General features: G+C 38.8%; 1 pseudogene; it reads right to left on the bottom strand.

Annotated features, from left to right (window-relative positions):
• Positions 1-13,703: 13,703 nt before the first annotated feature.
• LOC132367872 (S-adenosylmethionine decarboxylase proenzyme-like) lies at positions 13,704-14,705 on the bottom strand (annotated as a pseudogene).
• Positions 14,706-15,386: the final 681 nt, after the last annotated feature.

Here is a 15,386-nt window from a genome sequence, read left to right on the forward strand (position 1 = left end):
GTTTATCTGAGTCTAGCCATTTGTCCCATCCAAGTTCTTTCTCTTCTTGGCTTCCTGAGTATGGAAAGAAGGAACTAAAATTTATTGAAATTCTATATGTGTCAGATGCTGTGGCAGGGACTTTGCATAACTGATCTCATTTAGAAGCAACTGGCTAGTGTGCGAGGAAGAACTATAAAATCAGAGGATTCTAAGAAGCACAAGCAAGTAGAGGAAAAAAATAGATCAATTAGACTTTAACAAAATTAAAGACTTGTGCATCAAAGGACACTCTCAAGAAAGTGAGAAAGACAACCCATAGATTGGGAAAAAATACTTGCAAATCACGTATGATAAAGGACTAGTAGTCAAAACATTAAAGAACCCTTACAACTCAACAGGAAAAAGACAAAACCTAGTTTTAAAATGGGCAAAGTATTTGAAGACATTTGTGTAAAAAAGATAGATGGGTGGTCAATAAGCACATAAAAAAGATGCTTAACATCATTAGACATTAGGGAAATGTAAATTAAGGCTACAGTGATATACCACTGCACACCCACTGGGATTGCCATAATAATAAAATAAAAGGAAAATTACACTTGTCGATGAGGATGTGGGACAATTGGAACCCTTACACATTGCTTGTGGGAATGTGAAATGGTGCAACTTTTCATAATAGTATCTAAAATTTTAATCATAAAGCCATTTAGGTGCCAGGCACAGTGACAAGCACTTACATGCATTATCTTATCTAGTTATTTCAGTAACCCTAGAAAGTCTATTCAACTCCTTCTTTCCCAAAGTGGGTTTTCCTCAGACTCTCAAGATGCTCTGGGTTAAAGTAAAACAAAACTGGGACACATTGCATCTTCAAAGCACTTCTGCAGAATCACAACACACACTACCCTATTACAGGCTGAGAACTCCTGCAGTAATAAAAAATTAACTTGGGTAATCTAGTGTTTTGCAGATCATTTGGCCACTTAACACACTTATTAACAGCAATTACATGGAACATACTTTGGGGGATATTGACTTGGAGTTGTGAGCTGTCCCACTGACAGTTTCTGCAGGGAACAAGGAATGGTCCTTTTGAGTTTTCACTACTGGCCTACATGAGCATGCCTGCATCTGATAGAGTTAGTTTAAGAAAAGGTAATCAAAATAAACAAGTCATTATTTGATGTTATAGAAAGTAATCAAAATAAACAATTCATTATTTGAGTGTGTGTTTGTTTGTGCATGCATGTGCGTATGTGCTTTCATATAGGAAGTAGCAATATTTTTGAAAGTTTGTTTTGTGCCTTGCCTACTTCTTGACTGTTTACTCTCAAGCTTAATATATTATCAAACGAGTGACTGTAAAGTAAACATAAATGTAAAACTATGTGCAGCATATCAACAGTTAAGGTTCATATTGGAATGGAGAAACAAGGGAATGGCATTTGGTGTCTGAGCTTCAGTTAAACAAGATTTAGAGCTGATACAATGCAAATGGTTTTGGCAGTAGAAAACCATATTGGTGCATATGTGGGCTCGTGTGATTAGATGCAGGACCAAAAGGACAGTTTAAACTAAGATTTCCAAGCTCAATTTGGAGAAGTCCTTGAATTTTTATTAAAAAGCCGAGCTTTATATGAATACAGCAGAAGCATTTTCTGGGAAACATGGATGGCTAACTATTTGCTGAGTGATAGCAAGTGACCCTAACTGGCCCTGTTTAGAAGGTAGTCATAATTTATTTGTAAGCCAGTGAACATGGTCTGTCAAAGGATCATTTTCTGCTTTGTGAATTTATTTATATAAGAAGTCTTAGAAAGATATAAAATTTAAATCACATTTGATGAATTTTTTTATTAAAAAGATTAAAATTACATGAATTTAAGACTTTTCTTAAAAACTGGCTTCTACAATTGTCCTGTGCTCCACGTACCTATTAACTTATGGGGGCATAAGAACATTTAAAAATTCATTTGGATTTTTTTTTTTTTTTGATTTAACGTCGAGTTTTAGTGCACCAAGGAGAAGGAAGAAAACATCTACCTAAGAGAATATTACTAAGTCAATTTAATGTATAGGGGAAAAAATTTATCATAGGTTTTATAGGATTTGAGTTGTATTTTGTGTTTTCACAGCTGACAATGGAGATGTTTAGATTGAAATATAATCACAATGAAACCTTTTTAATTCTTACTTATAAACTTACCAAATTTGTAGGTCCTATTCCCTTCCAGAAAGCTTTTAACCAGTAAGAAGCTACAGTACAAGTCTCAAGCTATGCATAATGCCTTTTTAACAGAAATGCTGGTTTTGCAAAATGCAAGAAACTTGTAAAGATTTAAATAATGCTTATGAATTTAAAAAAATATAATAAATTGAATTTTTGTGTATCCACTTTTACTATTAAAGAGAAAAGGGGAGCATTACTATGTTAGATTTGTGTTCACTATAAAAATATACAGAAACATTTGCTAAGTGAACTTTCAGGGTTAACTGTACATTTTAGAAATTTAATTTACACAATTACTCTGATTCTGAAGTATTTCATTTTTCACATAAAGTTTATTTTACTGTGATATTTTAAAATATCTTAAGAGGGATAAGTAAATATGCTATCGGATAATGAATCTACACCTGGACCATCTCATCATTACACATAAGTTGCTGTATCCCCCAATAATCAATGTAGCTTAAAAATACTCAAATAATATGGTACTTGCATTGCCCAGTTTCAATGCCACTCTTAGGAGTAAGCATAATAAAGTATTTTAAAATATACAATTCACAAAATTGCTAGCATCCCAGCATTCTGAAGAATGCACTAGTGCCCCTATGAATTTAATTACTACAAGGAAAGAATTTTTTTAATTAATTAATTTTATTTTTGGCTGCGTTGGGTCTTTGTTGCTGCGCATGGGCTTTCTCTAGTTGTGGCGAGTGGGGGCTACTCTTCGTTGCAGTGCATGGGCTTGTCATTGCGGTGGCTTCTCATGTTACAGAGCAGGGGCTCTAGGCATGCAGGCTTCAGTAGTTGTGGCATGTGGGCTCAGTAGTTGTGGCTCACGGGCTCTAGAGCGCAGGCTCAGTAGTTGTGGCACACGGGCTTAGTTGCTCCATGGCATGTGGGATCTTCCCGGACCAGGGCTTGAACCCTTGTCCCCTGCATTGGCAGGTGGGTTCTTAACCACTGCGCCACCAGGGAGGCCCCAGGAAGGAATTTTTTTAAAAAATATATTTATTTATTTACTTATTTATTATTTTTAGCTGTGTTGGGTCTTTGTTTCTGTGCGAGGGCTTTCTCTAGTTGCGGCGAGCGGAGGCCACTCTTCATTGCGGTGCGCGGGCCTCTCACTATCGTGGCCTCTCTTGTTGCGGAGCACAGGCTCCAGACGTGCAGGCTCAGTAGTTGTGGCTCATGGGCCCAGTTGCTCCGCGGCATGTGGGATCTTCCCAGACCAGGGCTCGAACCCGTGTCCCCTGCATCGGCAGGCAGATTCTCAATCACTGCGCCACCAGGGAAGCCCAGGAAGGAATTTTTGACCCTGGGTAAAATTATGCACATGAGGGAGTTTTAGCTGGGCTGGACCAGAGGCTTAGATTTACCTATTTATGAATAGCCATCACCCCACTAAAGTTCCTCCTTGTGACTGGACAAATAGTACCATTAATTGACAGTTAAAAAGCCACACTCACCAATTTTATTGGGGTTCAGGATGTTCAAGGAGAAGAACTTGGACACGACCATTACTGGGATTTAGACAAACTAGTGAATTGGAAAGGTCACGATGGAAGTCAATTTCAGAGAATAGCAGTGGCAGAAATTCTCTGAATGTGCAGAAGGAATTGGGTGTACTGGGGTTGACTCAGAAATGAGACCTTCAAACAGGAGCAGTGATTTTGGGTACAGAGTCAGGCTGTGATCCTGAATATACTTTGTATTCTTTCTTCCTAGACTGCCTAAGCACTTTGCTAAAAAGAGAGCGTTGTCAGTAGAAATTAAAGAATTGTGGCACTGGAGGCCCACATGAATTCTATTGAAGGTTGGTCTTTTTTCCAGAGGGCTCTGGATGGAACAGACTGGGCTGTTTCAATAGGGACTTTAATCATTTTACAATAGGATGTCCTACATGACTAGAAACTGAAAGAGAAGTAAGTGCTGGAGATAATGAGACAGATGGTGAAGACTTTTGGGTGTCAAAACACTGAAATTAGGTGCTCCAGGAGCTTGGGAATCAGAGCCTCTATAGGTGAGGCCCAAGCAGCACATTAGTAGTGGTGTTCCTGGACTGAATAGGTAGAGGATCTCCAGGCTTCAAAGGCAAGTATGGTGAAGCAAGTACCCTCGAGGGTCTTCCCTTGACAATTGTGTTTCTCACTGCTCTGGTGAAGGGTCTTGGTAGAACTTATTTGGGTATAGGAAGGGGTTGGGTGAGCAGTTCTTAGATGACAAATCTACTCTAGCATTCCAATTTCCCTGGGTCTTGGAGACTGTCTTCTACAACATACAAACCGAGCCGTTTCATCTTGGTTTAGCGTGGGCTACCAGGTTTCAGTTAATTAACCAAGGAAACTCTTAGAGCCACTTAGCCACTAAGTAATTCTTTTGCCACTACGTAGTATGCGCACTTCAGTTCTTTCAAAAATATTCTTCAAGCATCTACTGCATGTCAGAGACTCTTCTAGTCCTGGAGATACAGCCATAACCAAGACAGAGATCGTCCCTGCTCTCTCTCTCTTTCAGCTTGGTTCTAATGGGAAAGACAGATTAAAAATAAATTTTTATTAAATTTCAAGAATTTAAGTACTTTGTTGGAAAATAAAACTGGTAAAGAGACAGATACTGACAGGAAGGAACGCTTTTAGGTCTGGTGGCAATAAACACAGACATTAGCTCATATTAGCAAAAGAGTGTTTAAGAATAAAAATAAGTATAATCAGTGCCCCTTACTTTGGAGACAAACTGAAGTACTTAACGTACTTCTATTTTTGACTTCTTCCTTAGCATGGTGAGTTGTTTGGGAAATGATTCAATAGTTATTTGTAGTTCCTAAATTCTCAACAGCAGTTGCCTCCTGATATGTGTCACTATGTATTCTGAGTTGACATCTGCTATCTGAATCACCAAAATAGTGCCTTGTTTTAAAATTTATCCACTATTGGCTTATGTTTTATCTTACTCTAGGCCATGTTATCACTACATGTGACATCTCTGTATATGTGTTTGTGAAACTGGGATAAAGTTGGCAAAACTTGAGATGGAGGAGACTCTCTATGAAACATGTTTTTGCATTGGTAGAACAGCAGGCATAAGCACGTTAGGAATAGAGGGAAGAAGAGAGACGGAGAGATATTGGAGAAATAGGATCTCACAAAGGAAAGTCAAATGCAATTTGGGAACTTAAATGCCATTCAGGCAACAACCTTTGGAGTTTAGACAACTATAGACTTTTAATTGTAGTTTTTGGTCTCCAGCAAATAGATTAAAATCTCCTTTAGAAATAAAGCTTTTGCTTAGTGGAGGAAAATCAGTTAATGTTTATTGATGGGGATTTTGATGACAGCACTCATGATGACATTCTATTTGAGGAATGTTTCTCAAATGGGACTTGATTCGGCAAACTTTTACACTGATAGGGAGATGGACGCTCTGACACTTTAGATATTGACGTATGAAGAAGAGAAATCATTGATATGACTAAGTAATTGTGAAGCGTAGTATACGAGTCTCCAGAGTTTTGTGGAGTTAAATAAAGAAAATCATAGTACAGATTATCCTCTGTTGAACAATATAGATATGTGTACACCTAATGTCGGATAGCTATCAGAGCATCAGAGCAGTTCCTAAAATGCTTTGTTAATGATTGTTTTTAAGAATTCAAATAAATGTTAAGCCTTGTAATTATCCTACCAATTCCCATTCCCTCTTCCCTCTGTGACCAAAAGATGAACCAGTCCCAGGGGAGCCTCAGCAGATAAAGATAGGATTTTTTTTTGTTTTTTTAGTGTCTTTCTGTCCCTGCTTTTTCAGTCCATTCCAGGCCACCCAGATCCTTACTGGCTATTTCATAATAAGAAAGCCTATTGATCGTTCACATGTCCTTGATAAAGGGCTGGTATAGTTTGGACAAGTGAGCTGAGACTGACCCTAACTGGTCTGAGCCTACAGCCACTGTTCTTTTTATTCCAAAACACCGACCCCTGGAGAAAGGGTTAGGAGAATTTTCAAGCCTGGTCACCCTAGGGTTGGGTTGTGTATGGAAGAGAGGACACGAGCCTGGGAGTTAGGCAGTGCAGGTACTCGTTCTACCTGGTACTCAGCCTACCTGGTCTGTCTTTGTGAAACATACTAGGTGTGTTTCCTCACCAGATGACTTCATGGGCCTCTTCAAAAGCTCACATCCTGCAGTTCCTCTCTGTGACACTCAGAGGCCAAACAAATGATTTGACTGTTTTCCAACCTCCTCTCCAAAGTATCTTGTAATATTAAAGCAGAGTATTTTGATTGTCTTATATTGGGATCTGCTAATGAAATTGGAGGAGAACATATTATTGTTTTTCAACTCTCTTAAATGGATGTGCTGCTTTTTATATCCTCTCCCTTTTCCATCTGTTTTTCTGGCTTTCTGTTGGTTTGGGGCCATATATACGTGGGCAGTAAGGGCGAGCATTTCTGCAGAAGCACCACAGGCCCACTGTGCTTTAGCAGACTTTATTCTTGTTTGTTTCATGAGGGTTTGTAAAGATTGGGACTTTTCCAACAGTCAGCACATACTTAAGGGCACCTACTATGTGCTGGTTCTGCTTTAGTTTCTAGGAATTGGGAGAAATCTGCACATAGAGAGCCATGTGTATCTACATATTTAAACTATTATACCTATTTCCCTGTATTATTTTGGGACTAAGGAGTTGATGCAAACCAGCACTATGAATGAACTTGATTATATTTAGGAGAATAATTTCTCACTTCTTGGGTCTTTGCTACAAATTTTAACAATGAATAGCTGTTTTCAGAACTAAAAGTTTGGCAGCCCACCAATAAGATGTAAAATGAAGAAAAACCAAAGACACCTCTATCATTTTGAAGTACATGGAGCTATTTTTCAGAAGCCAGCTTCGTTGACAGAGCAAGTCCGTTAATAACCCTGCAGCACTCCCCTTGTTGGAATAACACAAATTAGCATTTAACCCGGGAGGAAGAACACATGAAGTTATTTAACATTTACATAAAATTATGGAGTAAACTCCAAACAGGTTGCCTCTGAAATGTATAATTACACTCAGCAGTCCTGTCAGCATACATGGAAACAATTTTACTTCCAATCATCTTCTGCTTTTATTCACTCAGGAATGTATCATTAAAATTTCCACAGAACAATGAACCTTAATAGGTGCTAATGCAATTGTGAATTATGGTAATTGTTACCTAAATTAATCTCTGTACTTTCCATTCCTTATTGCCTTATGCATAAGGAGTGTGAAAAAGATAATGTTGAAACTGACATTTGTATAAATGGTGTAAAAGATTTGTCTAACTTGATAAAAATTTCAGGAGAACTTGCTATTTTTTAAAGTAGTTTACTTGGAAAAAATGTTAGAATTGCTGCAAGTACAGTTTATGTAATCTTTTATTGGTGAAACTTGCAGTGGACAAAGGCTGTTGACTCGTTTAGGTCGTCTTGGTGAATATGCACTCACTAAGATACCCAAATGGCAAATGTGTGCCTCTGTGTCTATATTGCGAGGACAGAGGTGCATTCACACCCATATCTGTATGGGGTCACCATTTGTGTGTTTACCTTCACTTATTTATGTAAAGTACATACAACTTGCTTGTTGTAATGAAGCCCATTACTATGGACTGAGTCGTGTTCCCTGCCTCCAAATTTGTATGTTGAAGTCCTAACCCCCCAGTACCTCAGAATGTGACTATATTTGGAGATGGGGTCTTTCAATAAGTAATTAAATTAAAATGAGATCATTAGGGTGAGCCCTAATCCAAAATGACTTGTGTCCTTATGAGAGGGGGAGATTAGGACACAGACACCCACAGAGGGGAGACCACGTGAAGACAGAAGGAGAAGACGGCCATCTGCAAATCAAGGAGAGAGGCCTCAGAAGAAACCAACCCTGCTGACACCTTGATCTCAGACCTCTAGCCTCTAGAATTGTGAGAAAATAAATTTCTCACAATTGTTGTTTAAGCCACCCAGTTGGTGGTATTTTGTTATGGCAGCCCTAGCAAATGAATGTATCCACCTAGATTGGATGTAAAGAAATGTAGGTCAAATATATTCCAATCTAAAAAAAAAGGAAATACAGGTTTTTGTCCTGTCTCTGTCACTCCTGAGTTATATTGGACCTTGGGTATATCACTTAATCTTCCCATTTGTAATGAGGTCTAGATTTTGTATGTTTGTTTATATCAGACTGCCCAGCATCAGATCCTTTTTTTCTGCTACCAGCACCCCGGGTTTTCTCCGAGAGAATACTTGCCCTTTGTTTTCGGTCCCCACAGTTTGTGTGAGGCTGGTCTAATACCCTCGCTCTAGATGTGGGCATGTTACTCGAGTCTGGCCAATCTTTATGTTCCATGCCCTCTGCTTGCAATGATGGGCTCAGGTATGGGACAGAGGACAGAGACCTGGACAATGAGATTTGATTTCAGGACTTAATTTGGAAGTATTGAGCAGTTAAGCTCTCCGTTTGTTGAAGCTTCTGAGGTATGGGAGGTGAGTGCCCGGGGCTTGCTATAGCTCTGGCAGCCATAGTGAAAGGCCAGGCTAAGAAGGATGCTCACATGAAGGGAGCCAAGCCACAAGATAGAGAACTAGTACTAAGGATCCTTCGTGAGCCCTCACCCAGGCTTGCCTGAAGCTCATGATCCCTGGGACCCTGGCATTTTATTAATAAGCCAGTAAGTCTCTCCACTCTTTCTTCAACCTTAAGGCAGCCTGACTTGCATTTCTATTATTGCTACCAAGAGTCATGAGTAATATAATGGCTTAATGCTTTGTCTTCCTCTGCAAAATGAGTGCGCTCTTCTAATGGAAATGATTTTTTCCCCAAATTAACTATTACCTAGAACACTGATACTTCTCTGGCATGTATGTGAAAGGAGGCAGCAGCAAGGGCGGGAAGTGAAATCCGACCCATTTGATATTGTGCTGATCCCTTTCTTCTGTGTGGAAACCTTTGGGTTAGATGATCCAGACTCCTGCCAATACTTAAAATCATTAAATCTTATATACTTGGGAATACTTGTAGGTCTGAGTGTGCAGGAACCCTGGGGGCAAAGTGGAGAGCAGGGTGAGGGGAAAATGCACTAACAGGTAAAGAAAGCATGGTCAGAGGTCACAGGCAGACATGTGTCCTCCAAGGGCTGTGAAGTCACTGAATGGCCAGAGGCAACGGCTGCTTGTAAAGCGCTTTACCATCGGGTAGCTGATTTTGCTATCCGTCTCTGGCAGGGCTCCAGGCTGTCACGCACAAGCTGAATAATCGACTTTAGAATGCTTATGGGCAGAGGTGTACTTGACCTGAGAATAGTAAGAGAATTTAAAAAGCAATATCATTGGTGCCACCAGAAATCCTCCAGATTGGTGAAAAGCCCACTAGGTTGAAGTGGAATGCATCGTAATTAGTGATATTTTATTTTATAGAAAATGCTTTATTGAGCCAAGCCTGGGACCAGCTTTGCCATTTATAACAGTCTTTGGAACAGTGCTTATTAACCAAATCTGAAGAAGACTTTGAAAAATCCATATAGAATGTGTGATCAGTTTTGAGGGTTCTACTTTCACAGCCCATTTCCCTACTGGACCCCAAGAAAAGGGCTCCTGCTCTAGACAGATGTGTTAAACCCATGTTTGTTGATTTTTTTTTTTCCAAACGTTCATAGCAGCTTTATTCATATTTTCCCAAAATTGGAAACAAAATGTTCATTAACAGGAGAATAGCCAAATTGTGGTACATTCATACAATGGAATACTACTCAGCAATAAAAAGAAATACATGGTTCAACCTCTCAAAACTTTATACTAATGAAAGCATTAAGTGATTCGATTTAGTTTCAGAGCTGGGGAGGAAGGAAATGCTAGTCTGTGGTGAAAAAATATAGATAGTAGTTAAATTACCAACTAAAGTAGCGGTAGTGCTTTGTTGCTTAGGTAGGAGTATAAGGGAACCTTCCTTTGTTCTGATATGGCTGTGGGCTAAAAGTATCCATTTTCAAAATTGTAGTTAAGATTTGTGTATTTCAATTTTATAAATCTTACCTAATAAGAGGTGTGTACAGCGGACAGATGAATGTACCAAAGCAGAATTGAGGACTGTTGAAGCTAGGGTGTGAAGGTTCAAGGTACTATTTTTTTAAATATACATCCAATTAAGATGTTTAATTACAAATCTCGACCTATTTTTATGGGCTCCTAGCTCACATATCCAACAGCATATTGGACATCTCTTGACACTGCCAGTGGTTTTCTTCCAATCTTAGTCACATAACAGACCTCTATGACCCTGCCTCAGTTTCATCCTAGGTTTCTGGTTTGAGCAACTCAGGAAAATGCTGGATTGCAAGAAGTAGTCTGAAGAGGGTTCAGTTTGGGGGTAAGAATTGACACCTGTCAATTCTTGTAAAGGGTCTTGTAAAGGACTAACAAAGTGGACCCTAAGGAGCAAACTCAAGTGGGAAAAAACTAGAAAAGTAAAACAAACTGATGGTGATCAACAGTGGACATGCTTGCAGTGAACTCAGTTACAAAGTCTCTGAAGGTAGGAATGGGTGGATGGAATCCAAAGGACCAGTGCTTCTTCCATTATGACAAAAAGAGAAGGGTAGATGGGAATGTAAAGTTTGAAGGTGGGTAGCCAGGAAATGGTGAGTTATCTGGCTAGGACAATAAAAGCCTTTTATCTTTCATAGTGTGATACCACATTTACCATATTTTTCAGATTATGTCCCTGAATCTGATTAACACCAAGTGCTTGCCAAACTCAGTTACCAGTTCATGTAAGAGAATCTGGTGCTGTAGGTATTGCACACATATGTAACAACCTGCTCTTCTACGATCAACCCTTTTTAACTCAGATTTTGGACAATATTCTGATAAGCTTATTCTGAGAAAGATCCAAATACACATTTTTATAAGATTCCAGTTCTTAGCTTATTGTAGATGAAGAACTGAAATTTTGCCAGATGATGAGATATGTACCTGCATGGCACAATGATGAAAAGCTTATAACTCTGTTCTAGTTAATAGAAATAACCATGAGTTAAACTCTGCCCCCACCCCACCATCAAGAGCCTCTTTCATAATAAATGTTGGACTATTCCACCTTCAGACTTTTCACTCTTCTAGCTCCAAACTCTAGCATTCTTATTCTTACTACTTACACCCTTTCTACTCTTTGATATCCTGTATATAGCCCAGATGATTTCCTTTGAGCTTCAGGTATGAAGCCACTGACAAAAAAAATGTTTAAATCTGTTCTCCCAGGAGCTTAAAGATCTTATCTTTATGACAACTCCTATAAATCTTAAAAAAATGATCATTAAATATTGATTTACTCAATTAATTATGAAAACTTTAGAGACCTAGTATTTGGTCATGTGTACTATTTTAAAAAGTACATCAACAGAAAACTTTCTGAATGTCACTAGACAATAAATTAAGCAAACCTTTATTGAAGCTTAAATTGTGGTACAGAAATACATTTCAATTGATTTAAGTCCAACACCATGAAGAGAGAAATTACGGCACCAAAATTTTCCCTCCTCTATCATACACACTAGGATTAATTTAGATTACTATTCAATCTATAGTTTTCATTTTTCTGGGCTTTGTTCCATACAAATTTGTGCAGTTTTTCAACATTAAATAGAAATCTTAAATCTGTTGTGGTGGGGTGGGGTGGAAATCAGACCTCAAGCCAGTAAATGTTCATCAAATCTACTGGGACACTGTTCAAGAACAAAATCCACTTTGAGCATTGGTCCTCATAATAGCACCAAAACATAAGGTACTGTGCACTAATTACAGAATCGGACTGATCCATTGATTGAAAGCTTCTTCAGTGAAGCTTTGAATCAACAACATGTTTAAAAGTCAAAAGTGTTCCAACCACTTGATTTCAAAGCAAGTAGAATTTATGTTTAGAAACACTAAAAAAAAAGTGTTTCATTTATAAATACAGAAGGAACAAAAGCATCACTGCATCAATCCAGAAAGAATCAAAAATTGTTTGAGGACAAGAAGAAATACAAAATTGTGTCAACTTTGCTCATTTATCAGCTGCTGAAATGTCCGTATTAGCAAATACAGCTAAAAGGCTAAAAACTCTTTTAAGCCTGTATTTCTAGTCATTTCGCATTGACCATTTTGGAATTTTGTATGTTATATTTTATGGGTAGCATTCTGCTTCACTGTGTAGTATGTCTGAATAACCTGAACAGTTCTCATTCATCACTTGATGTTACTCCATGGAGAAAGAAATACCAGTAAGAGGAACTGTCAGAACACTATCACATGCATCACAAAGTCACAGAACTTTTTAAGTCACAAGATGGCAAAGACATCAATTCTGCTTTGAACCAAAGTTTATGGCATATTATTAATAGAAATTAGTGGAAATGGCTACAAAAGTAAAAGTTAAGGTGAATCATCTGAGCTAACTTGACTTGTTGAATCCAATACAACCTTTTTCTTAAATCTCCTTGCTAACAAATTTAGTGATAATTCTTTCATACTACTACTTAGCAAGTTAATAAAGGCATGGCACTCATGAGAAGCTAATCTCATTTAATGGGGGGCACAGAATGGCATACAGTTTCCATACAGTTCTGCCAGTATTCCCTAGTATCAATCTACACCTTCTTTGCTAATCAACACCAGCTTATTCCAAAAGAGCTCATGGTAACGAAAAATGCCAAACTCCCTTGACCTTAAAAGAAAATTAAGCCCAGGGTCCATCCCCCATCCCCCCTCTGGAGTATAAGGTTAGTGTAAACCCACAGTGTAACAGTGTATTGCTTTATGGAGGGGGTGGGGTTGGGAGGGAGACACCATGGTGAGGAACGAATCAATTAAAGTCATACAAGTATAGGAAGCAGTGAGATAGTAATACACAAAATGGATAACTGCAGTCATTTTCGTAGAGGACTCGACTCGTGGAAGAAGAACTTTGATTGGTGCTGCAAAAACATCTGTATGAAGTAGAAATTGGTTTCAATAACATTAGTAGAGAATATGTTCTAGTAAGTGGAGGTAACTGGATGCAAAATCCTTGTAGCAATTGAATAGAACAGTCCCAGATGGCTAGGCTGAGGCCAACACCTAATGAGGACGAAAGCCTTGTCTGTGGGGAATTTTGGATGATACCTGGAGAAATATTACACTGTGCATAAACCAGATTGAATTGTTTTCACAAGTGTTGTAAAGTTTCATATAGTGAAAGGTTTTTTCTACATGTACTTCAATTTCACAACAAGAGTGGCATAGGATACCTAAACACAGAAGAGAGCATTCATGCAAGATATCTAACTCCTTGATACAATAATGCATACAATTCAAAATGATTACACTATCATAACATCTAGGGCTTTCTGCAACTACAAGGGGGTGGTTATGGAAAGCATGGCCCTTGGTATCAATATCTAAAAAGCAGCCACCACCTTCTTCTACGTGTGTTCTCTTTTTGCGTTTTTTCGTCATTTTTCTTAATCAACTCTGCTGTTGTTGCCGCTTCTTAGCAAAACTGGTAAAAACAAAATTGTAATCACTGAATAGAGCGCTCTGGCAATCTAGACCTTTAAAACCTTCAATCTTCTGGGGCAAAGAAAGCACTGTGCGACATTTAGAACTCTGATTTGCAAACAGGGTGGTCACAAATTTTCCTGGCTTGAAGACTTCCACAACTTTCCTGATCAGGTCATCATAGGAGGTCTGACTTAAGTTTGTTTCAAAGCTAACATAAGAAAATTCTGGTTCTGGAGTGATGTGGATAGTCCAGTAAGTTCCATCTGATTTCATTCCATTCATTGAATACCCACAAGGATCGAACAGTGTGGCATCAATGACAGAACCTGGTATCAGATCACGAATTCTACTCTCATGAGTGACATCCTTTGCAGTAATACCATCTTTCATGTAGCACTGGTCCGTACTGCTGGGTCAAGCTCACTCATCAGAATTTCCAGGGTTTGATCTGGCTGATTGATTACTCGACTCTCTGGGAAATCCAAAGTATACAAGTACCAACAATCAGAATTCATGCGTCCCATACAATATGCAGCTCCATTTGGGAAAATTGCATTAAGAAACTCTATTTCTTCCTGGAAATTCCCGTGTGGGTACCCTTGGTGAGAAGGCTTCATGAAATTCTTACGAGAATAAAAGAAGCATTGAATTGAGTCAAACCCATTGTAATCCCTAGCAAGTTTCAACAGGGGAACTGGTGCTTTCAGCAAGAGGGTGGTACCACGTCTTCAAAATGAAACGTCTCTTGGAGGCAAACATGCTACTCTTACTGAGTACATAAGCTTCCTGCTTGTCAGTTTTTGTCACACTTATGACTGAACATTGCACATCCTTCAAAAGTATGTCCCACTTGTGTCTTGGGATGGTGCGAAGATCCCCAGATCCTTGGTTTGAGTCAGGTTGCTGCCGGGAGAACCAAACCTCCAGCAGCTTCTCGGTCCCTTCGAAAAAATGTGCAGCTTCCATCACCGTGAGACTAGCAAACAACCAAAACCACAGAAAATCAAGTAAATTAAATCTCTTCTCCCACCGCTGCCGCCGCCGCTGTGGATTGTTCCAGCTGTGTTACTAAAGTTCAGGTTCCTTTTTTGCTATAATTTTATATTAACTTTTTTTTTTAAAAAAAGGGTTAGTAAAATTTCCCCAGCTTTTTTTTTTTTTTTTTTTTTTTTTTTTGTGAGCGAAAGTTGAACGTGAGTCTGTTGGAAATAGAGGCAGATACAGCTCAGTCTCTTGTAGTCTGCTGTTTCGCCATTAGAGAGAGTAGAGCGAGCGCTAGCTAATGTTGCTGGCCATACTGTGGGAGCCTGCTGATTTGTTTTTTAAGCTATTTGGATTTTCTGAATCCAGATTCTTTAGATTGTAATTTACGCAACACTAATTCATTTCTTCAACTACCTTTAATTTCTTTCTTTTATTTTGGGGGTTGCTTTTATTCACCTCTGCGTGTAATCTAATGGAGTTCCTTGTTTATTCAACAAGTTTTTTGGGAGGGGTGCATGCCGTGTACCGGAAACTGTGGTAGAGGCTGGGGATATAATGAGAGTAAAGACAGGGGAGCCAAATCCCCCTGGAACTGATGGGCTCCTGGGAGAACACAGGCCTTAGGTAATATTGAATCAGCAGAATCTAATCTTGTCGGTTCTG

The sequence above is a fragment of the Balaenoptera ricei genome, chromosome 6 (genome assembly GCF_028023285.1).
Source record: "Balaenoptera ricei isolate mBalRic1 chromosome 6, mBalRic1.hap2, whole genome shotgun sequence".
NCBI lineage: Eukaryota > Metazoa > Chordata > Mammalia > Artiodactyla > Balaenopteridae > Balaenoptera > Balaenoptera ricei.